The 17,107-nt window shown below is 40.4% G+C and overlaps 1 long non-coding RNA gene across 1 annotated transcript in view; it reads right to left on the bottom strand.

The window, feature by feature from the left end:
* Positions 1 to 11,803, bottom strand: part of LOC309687193 — a 42,949-nt gene extending 31,146 nt beyond the window's left edge. The window contains exon 1 of the long non-coding RNA XR_014270649.1: positions 11,084 to 11,803. This is a non-coding gene — a long non-coding RNA (uncharacterized lncRNA). The remainder of the gene's footprint in view (positions 1 to 11,083) is intronic.
* Between the last annotated feature and the right edge of the window lie 5,304 nt (positions 11,804 to 17,107).

The raw sequence follows: 17,107 nt of genomic DNA, 5'->3' as shown, positions 1-17,107 counted from the left end.
CACACACACACAAAAAGAGAGAAACAGAAAGATCATTAATGCAGAGGATTGCAGCAGCTCTTGGATTTTCACTCTCTGCCGGATTTCAGAAGAACAGTCACATAAATTTCATTACAAATTTTTCGCCTTTGCTTCAATGTGTCTTTACTCAGTAAGTAGGAACAGCGATAGTTTAAAGATATTTTCTAAAATACAGAGGATTTCATCATCCGCAGTTTGTGAAAACTGCAGTTAAAAAAAAAAAACAGTAAATTCACAAATGATGGACTCTTTTCAGAGGTACGCTTCATGTACTGATTAACATACAATTAAAAGATGTACATTAGGGTGCACACTGGTTATTCCTACGGATTCTGCTCAAGAATCTGTTTGAGCTAAAAACTTGAAATATATATATGTATATTTTAAATCAGCTTGCCTCCACCCGGCACTAACTATCTATCTATCTATCTATCTATATATATATATATATATATATATATATATCTATGTATGTATGTATGTATGTATGTATGTGTGTGTGTGTGTGTGTGTGTGTGTGTTAAATCTTTTATTTTATTTTTCAGATATTCAAGCTCCAACCCAAATGGTAAGTTAATGAAAACGTTTGGTTGTGGTTCCTCGTTTTTCTTTTGTTTTGTTTTGTTTATTTGTCTCTTTCAATTCTATGTTGTTGTACTTTTTCAACATGTTCAAAATAAAGATTCAATCAATCAATATAGTTCCACTTTATATACCGTCAGTGCACTTTACATAGTTAAGAACCTTATACAGATAGAAACTCAGCAATCCCTTTTGAGCAAGCTTTAGTGTGAATGAAACACTCCACTGAAAGATGTACAATCATGCAGGTAACTTACAGACATAACACAAAGTATGACTATTTTACAAAGTAGCAAAGGATTGTTTTGACTATTCATTTAATTTTCTTTATATTCTCAAACGGTCAAAAAATTTAAGTTCAGGTTTTTTGGAGTTAAGAAAGTTTAGAAGTTTTCTGTTTTCCACATTGTTTCGCTTTGTTTTTGCTCCCTGATTACTTTCACTTATACATGATGGTTAAGTTTAGACACTAAAATATTTGGTTAGTTTTGGGAATACATTTTTTGTTTGTTTATTTCGGTCAGAATGTATGTCTTTACAATAACCTGAAAGATTAAAAATAATGCTTAGGACACTTAGGAGATCCTTTCCATTTCCACTGACTCCCAAAAAAATATAACTATAGCATGATTGGAGGTCAAGGATTAGAAACCAACCAAACTTCTAGAAAATCATTGTGGTGGGGCGTGGTCTGCGGTGCCGTGCAGGGAGGGCGGACACACCTGCACGGCATCCTTAATCACGCCCGCCTAGTTAAAAACACGGGGACTCAGGGGTTTGGGAATGTGTTGTGGTGAGATGTAAATAAAGATGGCTCTGAATGATACTCCGTGGTCCCGCCGTGCCTTATTCTCGCCACAGTGGTGCCGAAACCCTGTGTCCAGTCGGCGTGGGGATGTCGGACCCACAGGCTGCGCCGCCCGCCCAGCCTTTGCAGTTTCTGGCGCAGATGCTGGCGGAGCTGGCGAAGATGAGCCAGGACCAGGCGGCGGCCCAGCGGGCTCACCTGGCTGCGCTGCAGGAGCAGACGGACCGGCAGACGCTGGTTCTGGAGCGGCTGGTTGGTGCCGCTGCTCCGCCGAAGCCTCCACCGCTGTCGGTGGCGATGCCCCGGATGGGGGACGGGGACGACCCCCAGGTTTTCCTGGAGACTTTTCGTGCCACGCCGGAGGCCTGCCAGTGGCCGCAGGTGGAGTGGGCTCCGCGTTTGCTTCCTCTGCTGTCGGGGGAGGCTCAGACGGCGGCCCTGAGTCTGCCGCCGACCTCGAGGAGCATCTTCCAGGACGTGAGCCGGGCGGTGGTGGACAGGTTGGGGCTCACCACTGAGGATCATCGCCGGCGGTTCCGGGCCTGTCTGCTAGCCGCGGCGGATCGACCGTTCGCTTGGGCCCGGCAGCTGCACGACGCGGCGGTGCGCTGGCTGCAGCCGGGATCGTCGGAGGGCAAGACGCTGCTGGTGGACAAGGTGGTGCTGGAGCAGTTCGTGGAGGGGCTGCCTGCGGAGACGGCGAGATGGGTCCGGTGCCACCGTCCCGCGAGTCTGGAGGTGGCGGTGACGTTGGCGGAGGACCACCTTGCCGCTAGAGCGGGGGAGCCCGGGGACAGCCGCCGGAGGCCGAGCAAACAAGCCCCAGTGCCGGCACCGAGGCGCCGGGTACCTGCGCCAGGGCAGGCAGAGCCGGCGCTGAGCCCCACTAATCCTTTTGCTGCGTTTGTGCCTTCCCGGGGATCAGACATGAGTAGTGCCGCCCCTGAGCCACGGAGAGCAGCACAGACGCCGGGGCAGGAGTGCTGGAAGTGCGGGCAACTGGGACACCTGAGGAGGGACTGTCCTCTGATGGAAGTGGGGCAGGTGTTCCGCGTTGCCGGTGCCCCAGCACCCTCTCCCGGTCCAGGAGGGACATACAGCATTCCGGTAAGGACTCGAGGGGGTATACGCCATGCTTTGGTGGACACGGGCTGCACGCAAACCCTCGTGCACCAAGGCTTGGTTCGCCCCGGGGCATTGCTGGAGGCGGAATGGGTGGAGGTGAAGTGTGTTCATGGTGATGTTCACAGGTATCCCATAGTGCCGCTGTTATTAAAGTATAAGGGCAAAACGCACAGAGTAACGGCTGCGGTTAGCCCGCGCCTGTCGCATCCCCTAATTCTGGGCACGAATTGGCCGGGGTTTCGGCACCACTTGTGAAATGCACTATACACAGGTACGCCCACACACAGGTCTTTATCACCAGGTTCCACATTTATTTACAATTTTCCCCGGTTATGACTGAACACAGTCTGACAGCTGTCAGTCCCAGCTGATTTCCCTCTCTCTCCGCTCCTCTCCGTCTCACTATAAAAAGGGAAGGAAACCATTATCAGTCCAAATCGCCATCAGCTGTTCTCACCGGCATCTCCAGCACCGCCCCGTTGAGCCCACTGCACCACTCCTCCCCTGCAGCCGCGCCCGGGACCACACCTCCGCCACAATCATTAAATCCATTACTGCACTGAAATGTGCATAAAATTTGAATATAAGTTGTGCGGCCTACATTATAAAACAAATTGTTTCCATACTTCTTTTTTTAAAATTTAATGTGATATGGACTGTTGTGTTGATTGTTGCCTGTTTTACACACATCCACAGCACTGAACCAAACACACATCTCTGTGGGTCGTCGTGTTACAATCCAAAGCAAAATCGTTGCTGTGAGAGTAACCACAAGCCTCACTCACTCGACAACTCAGGTGTCACTATCTATTTGTTTGTTTGCCTTTGTTTTGTAGTTGTTTTGGTTGTTACTACTGTATTACATCACTCTGTGGTGTATGTAGTATGTAGCTATGTAGTAGAGTAAGTTGAACAAGTAACCTCACCCCAACAAGGCAGTTAGAGCTGAGTGAGCAATTGTTTCTTTGTCATGTTTGTCTTATGTGTATCATTGTAAAAAAACAAAGAATTACTTGAACGCGTCATTTGTTTCTGTGGTACTTATAATTTTGGAAAATACCTCTAGAGGTAAACAGTTAAAACAAAAGAAAGAAGATTGTTTTAAAGAACCTTTAGTGGATTTAGTGGAATGTAGTATTGAGAATGCAAACCGACATGATACCCAAAGAAGCAGTAGCAGCAAAACATAAAAAGAAGGATTTTACCTTCCTACCTGTGTTTGACATATTCATCCACCCCCCTTCTACAATCAGCTGAGCCATGCTCTAGGATTTCTAGCCTTTTTTTTTTTTTGGCGAGAATGTCTCACGACAGTGACTTAAGCAAGTGCGCCGTTAGTGACAACAGCTGTGTGCAGATCAACAGTGGATCAACAGTGCAGATCAATCAGTAATTAGTTACTGATTACTTTTTTCAAGTAACTTGACCAACACTGGTTGTTAATAATAAATTAATTAAAGCAACGAAACAACCTGAAGATCCGGTTGGGAGCCGAAAGAGCCGGTTCTCTAAAAAGAGCCGGAAATCACATCACTACTAACTTGATTAATGACAGTTTTTCGAAGAAACATCAGGTGAAATTTGTGATTGCATAACTGTCACAGTGGTTTTGCAGATGTACGTCACGCTCTCTCAACCGTTGAACAAACAGTAATTAAGTTTTGGCTTGAACGGAAACAAAAATTTCACTACGAAAAATTCCTAAATGCATTTTCTAAAGATTATTTTTATTTTTACCTTTTGTACTGGATGCCAAAGTAGGGACGATTTATAAAAAAAAAAAAAAAAAAAAAAAGCATATTTTGTGTGCAACTTTTAGAAAGACAAATATCTTCATCTTCAGAGAGTCTCTATAATAAAATTTCATTTATTTTTGTCCGGGACGACGTTAAATTCATGTGTTAAATTGTTTTTTACATGTAAGATTACATTTATTTTCCAGTCAAGAACAACAACAGTAGGAAACATATCTCTCGCTGTAAATTTCTTCCCGCTTTTGTTCTGCATTTAAAAATTTCAAATCACAATAACGTTGCAGCATTGGTATTTAAGGATTAAGTGAAAATAAATAGGCGTAATTTGTCCGAGCAGCCCCCAGTTCTCAGGACCACAGACTGTCCCCAGCAATTTCGAACAAAGTGTTTCATCTTTATATCAGAAACACGATTCTCCTTCAGCTGCCTCTCATTGATATGAATTGCGAGGCTTTTCAAATCAATGGGAGGCAGAAAGAAACTCGCTTCTTCGTTGATATAGAAAGACATAGCCAGTTTATTTTAATAATGATCAATGTAATCTACCAAAACTGACTTTGATTAATGAGTCACAAACGAGCACACCCCACGATAGCGCAGTTAGTGTAAGAGCAGGTTTTACGTGTTCAAGAGGCAGATCTAGGATCATGCTGACGCTCTGTAAGTGATTTTTTTTTTTTTTTTTTTTTTTTTTTATTATCATGCATTCTTTTTTTCTTTGACATTATTTAGCTCAATTTTCAAGAGAAATTGCATTTAAGTTTGATTTTTATTTTATTTCTGGGAGTACTGCATTTTTTTTTCAATCTATGGAACTGGAAAATAAAACAGGATTTTGTTTTTAGTAAATGACGTTTTAGGTATTTTTTGTGGATGTAGTGAAAACATGTTTGTGTGTTTTACTGAGTGTTGGTTTGAAGATACAGGTGTTTGTTAGTTTTTCTGTGGTTCAATTATAAAGGTGATTGGTTAATTCAGTTTTATTTACTGTGATGGCATGCCACACATGGTAAGCTCCACACCTCACCACCCGTTGATTCACTTTAGTTTAATTTACAGTCACTACTTTAAAATATTCTATTTATTGTTCAATATTGTTTCTTAAATGTATTTATTTTTCCATCACACCTTCCAATGTTTATATGGTGTACACACATATTAACCTTGCAAGGTCAAAGTTCTGTTTTATGTTATATTAATACATCTTTCTTTGTTTGAGTTACCTGGGGTTTGGCTTCTCCTGTCTGGCAAAAGATATGGCAAAGGGCTGCGAGACCTGAAGTACCACTGACAGCCTAATTGGATTGCACCACATGCTTCATTGCCTGGGGGGTGTTTCATGTTTGTTTCATTGTTTTGTATTAGTTGGTTATATGGCAGCCATCTTGTTTTCCCCCGTGTGTGTCATTTGGTTTAGCTAAACCGGTATTTAAGTTCCCCTGTGTGTCATTTCAGCAGGTCAGTTTGTCATGTTTGTTTGAGTTTAGTTTATTGAGTTGACCTCTTTTATTGGTCTGCCTGTTTAAGTTTTGGCTTTGTTAAATATATTTTCATATTTTTGGGTCAATAAAACCCTTTTTTTTTTTCTTTTTTTTTTGAATTAAAGCACCTGTGTCCTTTATGCTTTACTGCTTGGTCCCTGACATTTACACAGCACCAAATCACAACAACAGGGCCCTATTTCAGGAAGCCGGTTTAGAAAACTCAGAGTTAAAAATGATACACGGGGTTGAGTAACCCCGAACTGTCCAACTCGGAATATTCGGTTTCAGAAAGGCTGATAACAATTAGTTCAATCAACGCGGAGTTGCTTTAACCCCAAATTAAGCGCGCGCACGAGGATACATAAAGCCCTGATTAGTGGAGCACAGATTAAGCGAGTCACCATGGAGACGGAGGGAAAGAAGGCGCGGTAAATGTATTTTACAGCGCTTGAGGCCGAAATTCTGATGGCAGTATATGCCGATAACATGCAAATTTTGCAGAAAAAAAGGTAACACAGCCTCAGCTGCAAAAGAAAGGGAGCATGCATGGCAAAACATAGCCGACAGAGTCAATGCGTGAGTGTTAATTTAAACATTGATCGAGGGATTTCCACCCATTTAACACGTTATTTTATTATATTTTATTTTTTATTTCATACATTTTATTTTGTGATGTGATGTGAGCGCAGGTGCAACCCAACAGGCCCCAAACGTTCCTGGCAGCAAGTAAAAATGAAATATAAAAATATAGTCCAAACAGGTATGGTGTAATTGTATTATGAGCCATAGTGTCTGTTTGTCCGATGTAAATCAATTGCAGTTAGAGGCTACATTAATTTCCCCTCTGTAAGCACTTATTGAAATTATCTGAGCATTACAAGTACATATTTGCTTACTCTGTATGCTCAAATGTGACCCGTTATGGCCACTAGAAAAAAAGCGGAGGCCCGAAAAACAGGTGGGGGTCCTCCACCACCACCACCACCACTCACAGAGGCTGAGCAGTTGGCTTCCACATTTGTGATAATGTTGGCAGCATCACATATGATCTTCACAGTGCAGAGAACACAAATTAGCATCCATTACTATAATGAAATAATTTGTTAGTTTGAAATGCTACAGGGAACTATGTACCTGCACATTAATGCTGTGGAAAGACTTCCTGTTCACATAGTCTCCTTCATTTACTGAAGGAGCAATGATTGGAATGTGAGTGCCATCTATACAGCCAATCACGCCTGGGAACTGTGAAAATAAATGTAAAATTAAAGTAGTAGTTCAAGTATCACCACATCATGTATTAAGTTTTGTTCATCCTGATACCTGCAATTTTGTGGAATCCCTCTTTGATAAATCTTGTGGGTCTATGACCGGGAAATACCACAAACGAGTACAGGAGACGTTTCAGTGCAACTGTAACATTCCTGACTGCCCGACAGACGGTAGCCTTGGGAACGTGCTCAGCATCACCAATATTATACAGAAAGCTCCCGTTTGCAAAAAACCGAAGTGCAATACAAATAATATGTACAGAACTGAGAGAATGTCCGCGATGTGTCACATGAGCAATATTAGGCCTGAGGATGTTATCCAAATAACTTATAGATTGTGCTGAGAAACGGTAACGTTCACACAGGAAATCATCAGGAAATGATAAAATGTCAGAACGCGCTCTAATCACTCTCTCCCGGCGGAGAGCTCTGCGGAGAATTTGTGCTTCAACATCTACTGGCTCTTCAAGGAAGGGGCACGCCATGTCTGACACTTCCTACAGTCAGGTTTCCGACAAAGAGGCGGAGAAGGTCAGGGTTAGTTGAAGTAAACCTGCTAGGGGGCAGGTTAGCTTCACGGAGTGTGTCGTCATAGTAACTCACTCAGAATTTATCTAAACTCGCTTTGTGAAACTGAAAACCCAGAGTTTTCGTTAACTCAGGGTATACTTACTCAGATTTTGCTCTAAACCGGCTTCCTGAAATAGGGCCCAGTTGCCCAAAGACACTTTATATTGTAAGGTAGATCCTACAGTAACACATACAGAGAAAAACCTAACTTGGATGACCTCCTATGAGCAAGTGATTTGGCAAAAGTGGGAAGGAAAAACTCAACCATCTGCTGCGACCGGTTGGTGTGAGTGATGGAAGACAGGAAAAAGACATGCTGTGGAAGAGAGCCAGAGATTAATACCAAGAAAAAACAGTTGGTTAGAAATGCCAACTGTTGCTTCATTCTGCGTAGGTTAGTGATGTAGAAAGACAAGTTGTAAGCGATATAGAACCTTTTATATTTGCTCTAATAGTATTTGCACATCAGAACCAGTTTGTGTTACTTGTTAATTGTCCCCTTTTAGTACTTTGCTGGCCTCATTCTCCATCTAACATGACTGTCAATGAACCATATTTACATTTTACTTTATTTCAAGCAGCCACATGAATAATAAAATATTAAATTGTAGTTAAAGATCTGAAAATGTATCGAACTTTGAGAAAATGAAGAAACCTTTTCTCTCAGAGAAGAGTTGTTCCTCTAAGTCCTCAAGAGCAACTATCCTGCAGCTTTTAGATGCTTCCCTACTCCAACACAGCTGAATCAACTGGTTTGATTACCTCTTTAGCATGCCATCAAGTTTGACAAAGGCCTGATAACAAGCTATTCATTTGATTCAGGTGTGTCGGAACATGGACGCATCTAAAAGCTGCAGGACGGTAGCTCTCGAGGACTGGGATTGGGCAACCCTGCTCTAAGGTTATTATAGGGTTTTTAAATTTGTTTGTTCACAAGATGGAGCCAAAGTGCTTCAAAATTACAAAGTCATCATTAAGTGAAAAGAGATAGTGGAAAGCTGTGGGTTGGCAACCACAGGAGTGAATCCAAAGGTGTAACATTAAGTAAATCATTTCCCACACCCAAGCATTTGTAGCCTAAGCTCATTTACAAATCCTGACAAGTTTGCTTTGTTCACAGTTGACATATTCGCACACAGATCCTGTCACTGACTCTCTGTCTGGTGAAAAAGACCCCTCAATGGGGGTCAGCAGGGGGTCAGAGGATGAAAAGAGCATCAACGCATACGCAGTTTGGGAAGCACAGGCACCTTCTCAAGCTTCTCATTGCTTCTTTTCTGAGAGCCTGTTTTCTTTTGACAGTCCTTGTCCTACGTGCAGTGTATCTAGTTTTGCTTCCCCTCGTCTCGTTATGTTTGATTACTCCCAGCTGTGCTCTCCTGCTGTGTCTCATTCACTCACTACTCCCATGTGTATTTAAGCCCTGTGTTTCCTCTGCCCTTTGTTGCGCCGTACCCTCGCTATGCTGTGTTTCATCCCTCTGTGTTCAAAGTGATTCCTGGTTCAGTTTCTAGTGTTTTAGTTTTCTTCTTTCGAGTTTTGTTTTGTATTTGTCATAGTGATTTCCAGTAATATAGCTGCCACTTTCAGTTAAATTTGGTGTACTGTTTTTTTCATCCCAAAACACAGAATTCGTATGAAGGAAACTCGTCCACCACAAGGGATCACGCCTAACAGGGGAACAGCCAATCACAAAGCAACAAACAAATCAGGTGATTAGTGTGAGCTGTGGGTACTCCTTCCTGACGTTTTCCTGTGCTGGGTTGTTTCCCACGTGGTTTGGACTGACTAATGTTACCTGTTGGGCTGGTGGAACTTTTTTTAAATGAGTATTTATTTCGTCATTGTGATACTGTTTCTGTACTGGTGTATCGTTTTATTAGGTGCTGTAACATTTTATTATAGGCAGAAAATAATTATGAATGTGTAACAGTGGTTGCAGGTATTGACTGCTGTTCAAGTGAAGCTTTTTTTTTTTTTTTTTTTTTTTTTTTTTTTAACCCATTATTTCCCATTTGGCAGTGACGGGAGGGTTAAGTAACAGTCAGTGTCTTGGAGGGTTTGTGTATAGTGAAGTAATCTTAGATGGCAGTCAGTGCAGAAAACCGAAGAAGCATCTAACATGAGTGAAACTGAGGGACTTTCTGTGAACAGCTTAAAGCTCCTCAGGTTGGGGAAAAAAGAAAATAAACCTTCTCCCCAGTCTGAGGTCCAGAACGCTCTGGAGCAGGTTATCTTCAAGGATGTCTCCATACATTGCTGCATTCATCTTTCTCTTGACCCCAGTCTCCCAGTTCCTGCTGCCAAAAAACATCCCCACAGCGACACACTGAAACCACCATACTTCACTGTAGAGATGTATTAAACAGGTAAGGAGTGGTGGCTGGTTTGCTCCAGATACAATAGCTAATCATTTTACTAAAGTTTTATTTTAATCTACCATCCAAAGATCTTTTAATGCATCATAGTAGGCTTCTATTCTAACTATATATAACTGCTTCTTGTAAGTAAGTCATCCTCTTTTGCTGGGACTTGAGCGGCTGTGGTATTACAGGACTGGCATGACAAGTTGGGCACAACTGTCACCTCTGTACCACCTTAACAATGGTGTCCACAACAAAAACTCGGGGTGTGTGTGTGTGTGTGTGGCAAATATGTGAGTCTTATGACAACCGACATAACGCCTACCTTTTTGTCTGCAGATAACACTTTGATAAGTCACCGCTCAAAATGTTTAGACGATGAGGGGAAAAAAGTAAAAGCAGCACAAAGTTTATCCAAGCCAGCATGTGTTTGGGGTGGAAAGTTCATAACAACTTAGCAGTCATTGTAGCAGGTAGCATACTAGAATATTAGCATAAAGTTTGATGTTAACATAAGCTAAACTGCTATCAGCTAATATGGTTTATCATTTAAAATGCATGAAAGTTATTAATTTTATGCTACTTTCTTGCAATAAGCTAAATTTTAAATGGCATGCTTGGTTATGTTCTTGAACCATACAATTGAATGTATACATGTACTGTAAAGGCCCTGAATTAATAAATGAATAATACCAGTGAATGATAAACAGTTAATTGCCAACATCATGGACACAAACATGCTATAAAGACCCAAAACACTACCTCAGAGGTCCAACTAAGAATTAATTTCTACTTGTAACTACCAGAGATGGGCAGTAACGTGTAATCTGATTACTTTTTTCAAGTAATGAGTAAAGTAAGGGATTACTATTGCAAAAACGGTAATTAGATTACCGTTACTTTCCCGTAGGAACGCTGCGTTACTAAAACCGTGAAAAATTGTGGTTTTTTTTTTTTTTGTTTTTTGTTTTTTGCAAGAATGTCTCACGACAGTGACGTAAGCAAGTGCGCTATTAGTGACAACAGCTGTGTGTAGATCAACAATGGATCACATATCGATTGTGGGAGAGAGTATGAGCGTGCAGCGTTTAAAGCGTGGAAGTACTGACCTTTGAGTTTGATTCCATAAAAAGTGACAAAAACATTAGCGTCCATCGTGCGTGGGAAGAACTTCTTTTTACAGCGAAAAAAAATCCTAAACTTCCAAGCAAGCACCGAGTGCCCAACGACGTAATGGGGAAACTCACAGAGAAACTCGCGGATTCTTCAACTGACCGCGGCACACCTGCACCAGGGTAAACCTCCGCCTACCGCAGTCCTGCTTTACAGGTGAAAATAGAGCAACAGGACCACTGAGTCTTTGACTTTATTTATTTTCTGCTGTGTTTTACTTGCATCTATTTGAAAGAGTGAGTGTAAACACAAAATATTTTATTTTATGTGCTGGAATGTGTAGAAAATAGGTTTCAATGTTAAACTAATTTATTCAACTCGGAGAATGTTGCATATAATTAAATTTTTGCTTGATGCATAAAGTTAAAAGATTAAAACTGATAAAACAAGTTAAAAAAAGAGACCTTTCCATTTGATTACATTTTGTATGATGGATTATGTAGAAAAAGTAGAATTGGGCTGAAAGATCTATCGCTTTATCACCTCTTCAGGTTGTAAATCGTGTTTTTAAAAAGTAACTAAGTAATTTTGAAAAATAAGTAATCAGTAAAGTAACGGGATTACTTTTTTGGGGAAGTAATTAGTTACTGATTACTTTTTCAAGTAACTTGACCAACACTGGTAACTACTTATTATTCGGTCACCTTAGTTTAAGGAGAAGTTATTTTTACATGAGAACGTGATTCATGTGATGTAATGGATGATATAGTAGTGGAAGTGTTTCTTTAGTGAATATGTGAGGGACATTCACGCTATAAGCAGGAGAAACTGATAAAACTGCCTGTTTGAATATGTTGGTTACAATTTTATATTGCATAGTTAACAGGACATAATGTCCTTTTAAAGATTTAGACTTTAAAAGGACACCAGCATATAATTTTCAAACTAACCCTAATATTATAGTAAGATACCTTTCTAGTTTATTTTAACCAATATACTGAACTATCATGTTTAGAAACCTACATAGACCAAATAGTCTATAAAAGGGGTCAGCAACCTGCGGCTCTTTTGTCTCTACACTGCGGCTCCGTGGTTTGGGAAAATAAATTGTAAAAGTATTTAGCTGAAGTGTATTTCATTTGTGGGGTTTTTTTTGTTTTGTTTTTTTGTTTTGTTTTTTGTTTTTTGTGTTGTTTAACTTGTTCTAAATTGGAAGATTATCATGATATTGAAATATAAAAATAAAATGATATTTTATTATTTTTCGTCGCTCAAAATAAGGATACACTACTCACCGAAACGCCAGGTAGGCCAAGTATGGAGAAATGTAAGAAAAGAAAAATATCTGAAGAAAATAGAACATTTAATGATGCCTGGGCAGATTTATTTGCGTTTACTTCTGACGAGAGCAGCCTACCAGTATGTCTAATTTGTGGATTGTCGATCTTCAGATCCACATACGTATTTGAGCAGCTATTCTCCACCATGAACTATTATTAAAAACAAAAACCGCTCACACCTCGCAGAAGACAGCTTACAGTCCTGCGTAAAGACAAAAGTGACTTCGTACAGCCCCGGTCTGCACACGCTGTGTGCAGAGGTTCAGGAGCAAAAGTCCCATGGAAAACTTGTCACGGCAGACCCGATGATGTTTGCATGAACATGCTTTTCGGCTTCTCTTTATTGACTACTTTTCACACACAGTTGCTGTACACATGCAGCTAGCTTTAGCTTTCCAGCACACAGCCCGACACATAACACAACAGTGGAGAGAGCACAGACTTTAAGGTGGCGAGTCGTGATTGCGGACACTCAGGTGCGTCCACCTCTTCTGCAGAGGCACTGTAGGCCAATAAGGATGGCGGCTCAGTTTTTGTTTGCTACATGGATAATTTAAGTTCAGCTTTTTTTAATTAATTTCAGAGACCTTCAACTGGATGTCTTTCTTTTTTGTAATTTTTTTTTTTTTTTAAGATTTCAAAATGTGTTCATTACAATAAAATTTCATTTTCTTTGTAGCACTTCATGGATTTCATAAGCAACACTTTATAGTTGTTTATACAAAGCATAAAGGTAAAAAAACAATGTATGCAGTGTTATGTTCATTTTAGATGTCAAAAAGTATTTGCGGCTCCCAGTGTTTTCTTTTCCGTGGAAACCGGGTCCAAACGGCTCATTGGGTCTTAAAGGTTGCTGATCCCTGGTCTATAAGGTCTAAAAATTGATGCTATAGAGACCTAATCACCCAGTAGAATATTTAACCTGTCATGTGTCTTTGGCCTATTGTCCATCACTGACATATAACAACTGCTCCTTATTAAAACTCAAACGACTGATTACACATCAACACTGACTTGTCAAAGTTCTTTTAAAATTATATATAAAATTGCTAGCTCAAGTTGATGACAGAGGTTACTGTCATGGTCCTGGGCCATGTGGGCCCAGTATTCTTAGTTTTCATGTATTTTTGTATTTTGTTCTTTATTTAGGCCATGCTTCCTGGGTTGATCTGTTACGTTGTTCCTTATGTGTTTTCCCTTCGTGACTCTTACCCCCTGTGTGCCCCTCTGTGTATTTATGAGCCCTCGTCTCTCTTTGTGCTTTATTCTATGTTTTCCCCAGCCCGTTATGTCTGCGTTCTCCCCATGCTCTCTCTCCTCCTGTTTGAACCTCTGTGTACTTCCTGCTTTACTTTGCCCATCTCCCATCAGTGTTACGTTCACTCCTGCCGTGTCTTGTTATGATTATCAGTGTCACCTGTGTTCCCCGTGTGCATCCACTTCCCCTGATCTTCCCTCATGTGTATTTAGTCTCTGTGTTTCGTACAGTCTGTGTCGCGTCGTCTGTGTTCTCACCTCCATGTTTCACGGTCAGTCCTTGCAGTGATCATCATAGTCTGAGTTTTCTTAGTTTGTCGCAGTATTAGTTTTCCCAGTTTAGTTATAGTCTAGTCACGCCATCCCTGCTTTGTTTGTGCACTTTGTCTTCAGCCATAATAAAGGCTCGCTTTCTGTTAAGTCCACTCCCGTCTACTCACTTGTGTATGCACCTGGGTCCATCACACACACCACCGCACAGCCTGCCTGCAGACCGTGACAGGTTACAACAGAGGTTCGTCCTTAAATGTGTTTGTCTTGATAAGTTGTTGGTAACTACTTGTAGAAGACAACAGATACATTGACCAAACCATCTGATACATAACTCCAATTACCTCCCAGTGTTCCTTAAACCTGTTATTGTGTGTTATGTGTGCGTTTGAGGATTTCATTTAGTAAAATCTTACTTTGCATATGCAAATCCATATTTTGAAATTGCAAAAACTTTACAACAATGATGGTGAAACCTACTTAACAGCAAAGCCAGACACAAATGACCAATTTTCTGGATTTTTATTGGAAACACAAGGGATTATTTGCGCAGAATTGATCCTCTGTCCCCTACGTTCAAGCATTTCCTTTGACAGTCCCGTGCCCTGCACCAGTTTATTCTGTTTTGCTCCCTCCCTGTCTCGTCTCGTGTGATTATGTTCAGCTGTGTTTCCTGCCTGTTTGCCATTTCCATAGATTTTACAGCACATAAAGGCTCTGTCCCAATTTAGGGTCTGCACGCTTGAAGTACGCATTTCAAGTGCGGTTACGTCACTGCCACGCAACGACGGCTGTCCCAATTCGAAGTGTACTTCAAATGCATACTCCAAATGCGCCGTCGATTTCCCCAAATATCAAACGTGGTCCGGTGCACGCTTCGTGGTCCCATATATCCCACAATTCATAGCGCGGCGGTGGGTGTGGATAATTTTGTCGCAAAATACGGCAGAAGGGAGCGGCCGAAGAGGTTTTTTTTTCCCAAACTTTATTGAACTTATAAAGCGAACAGTCAGTCATTCCAGTTCAGTTTGTACAGTAGACGTACAAGGCAAATAAGAGTAACAATATACAGTACAATGAAATAAGGTTGAATAAATAAAGGATTAAAAAAAGAAAAAAAAAAGGGGGGGGAATGTGACAGACTTCATAACAACTTTGTACTTGAAAGTTGTGACAGCTCATTCGTTAAACATTTCTGAATGAATTTCAATCAATGATAAACCTTTTTTATTGGAAGTTAATTTAAGAGAGTTTAAGTAATATTCAATTTCAATCAAAAACAAATCAAATGATGGGGTTGAGTTTTGAAATTTACATTTATGTATATGGAATTTCCCTAATAAGATGGAGCGGCCGAAGAGTGAACTGTCAAAAGTACTGAATATGACGTCACTTATTTATGTGCGAATGTTTAATAATTAAAGTCAGTCATATATCCACAAACACAACAAGCTGAAAGTCAGTGATTGGTGTGTGTGTATATATATATATATATATATATATATATATATATATATATATATATATATATATATATATATATATATATATATATATATATATATACATACACACACATACACACAAAGCTGTATGTAACGTGTCTCGCGGTTAGTGTCATGGTTGCTAGGCAACCTGAACAGCGTGACGAAGCGTATACCGTCCCATTTCACAAGCCTCTCACTTCCGCACTTCTCGTACTTATAGTACGCACCGTACGTAGTGCGCGTACTTCAAGCGTGCAGACCCTGAATTGGGACACAGCTAAAGAGTGACATCAGCCCACAACTTCTGCATATGACAATGAAGAAAGACTCATACTCTGCCTATCCCGGAGCCTGCAGGGAAACTGCTTGTTTCTACCCGCTTTGTGTACTTATTGCTCTTTACATGATAGAGCCTGCATTTTATCTTCTTTGGAAAATGCTAGTTGCATAAGCCAGGACTGAAGATGTTAGGGCGTAATGACACAGAGGCCAATACGGAATGCAGCAGGCAATTTCTGCTATGTGGTACCTGTAGGCTAAGACTCCGGTGAGTCAAGAGACAATTTGTAATCTGATAAGTTTTGGTAATGTCACACGACATACCTGATTACTTTATTAACTTTATTTGACAAGTATACCAGATTTAACCTAGAAGTTGATATGAATGTAATAGTTTAAGAAGTAGCCACAGTATTAAAGTGTCTTCATTCTGAATGCTGCACCTTTTTTGTGCTTTTTTTCTGAGACACAACATAATAATAAACAGAGCTCTTATGTTTAGCATATCTATATAACGCAATTAAATGGTTAGGCGCAAATGTGTTGTACATTCACACTATTTAACCAAAGATATGAACCTAATTAGCTAGGATGCATGAAGCCATACTCTTTTGATAAAGTTCAGGACTGAACGACTGAACACAATCAAATGAGGAGACAGGGGAAGCAAAGCGGAACATGGAACACACAGGGCACGAGCCTGTCAAACTAAAACAGGAAGTATGGTGCAGACAGACGAAACCCAGGGAACAGAAGGAGAAGAGAGAGGGAAAGGAAGCAAGGGACAGATAGAGCGAGAAAGAGAGAGACCAGACCCCAAATACGAATGTATACAAATATAATTATATATTATTGTTGTTATATAAAGGAACATGTGTATGAAATGTAAGTGGCACACTAATTTCAGAAAGTAATAATAATAATAGTTATTATAATTTTTATTATTATTATAAAGTGAAATAATAGTCTTAGTTATAACATAATATAAACAGAAAGTGATACCTAAATTTCTGTTGTCAGCTCCTTTAAATGCAAGTCCGAAAAATAAATGAATAAATAAATAAGCTATTATAATTATTATTTATTCATTTGGCTTGAAAAAAGTTTGTTTTGGTACAACAGAGCATCAGCTTGATCCTAGATCTGCAAAACCTGATCTTACACTTACACCAACTGCGCTATCGTGGGGTTCTCATTTGTAACTCATTAATCAAAGTCAGTTTTGGTAGATTACACTGATGACTATTAAAACAAACTGGCTATGTTTTCGTACATCAAGTCAATCCCATGATGAGGCTGAAGGAGCGAGTTTCTTTCTGCCTCCCATTGATTTGAAAAGCCTCACAATTCAAACCAGTGAGAGGCAGCTGAAGGAGAATCGTG

The sequence above is a fragment of the Aulonocara stuartgranti genome (assembly GCF_965226115.1).
Source record: "Aulonocara stuartgranti genome assembly, chromosome: 14".
NCBI classification, from domain to species: Eukaryota; Metazoa; Chordata; class Actinopteri; order Cichliformes; family Cichlidae; genus Aulonocara; species Aulonocara stuartgranti.
This window is presented reverse-complemented; position numbering and strand designations above follow the sequence as displayed.